The following is a 690-nucleotide window of genomic DNA, read 5'->3' as shown; positions in this document are numbered from 1 at the left end:
TTATGATTTCTTAAATTTTATTATTATTCTATTATTTTATTTATAATAAATTCTATTTCTAACTAGAATTTTTTAGTTAGACTATGGGGCCTAATTTCACTCTTTATAGTACATCATCCTGATATTGATTTGAAGGCTAGAAGATTGACTTTGACGGAAGCTTTATTGAAGAAGGTAGGGCTAGTCTAGGGGTATTTAGTGTTCGTGGAATAAGACAATTTAGAAGGTTGAAGTGTTAATGTGCAACCATCAAATTGTCCATATGAAATTCACTGATAATCTTTTAAAATCTTGGCTGTTTTCGGCAATTTATAGAATCCCGCAAAAGGTGTTTCGTAAAAATCTTTGGAAGGATATCTGCTCTTTGAGTTTCAATATCAATCTCCCTTGGTGCTTGTTAGGTGATTTTAATGCAACACTCCATAATTATGAAAGGAGAGGAGGTGCAAGAAATAATAGAAATGGTGCTTGCAAAGATTTTTAAGACTATGTCTCTCAAAATGGTCTCCTAGATTTGAGCTATTTAAATTGGCTATTCACTTGGAAACGTAAAAATTTGGTGGAAAGACTTAACAGAGTATTGTGTAATATGGATTGATAGATTTTATTTTCGAAAGCCATTTTAAAACACCTTGCAATACTTAAGTCTGACCAAACTCCACTCTATCTCCAGTTAACTAGCTTTGATCC

The sequence above is a fragment of the Arachis ipaensis genome, chromosome B01 (genome assembly GCF_000816755.2).
Source record: "Arachis ipaensis cultivar K30076 chromosome B01, Araip1.1, whole genome shotgun sequence".
Lineage (NCBI taxonomy): Eukaryota > Viridiplantae > Streptophyta > Magnoliopsida > Fabales > Fabaceae > Arachis > Arachis ipaensis.
Note: the sequence above shows the minus strand (reverse complement) of the source record.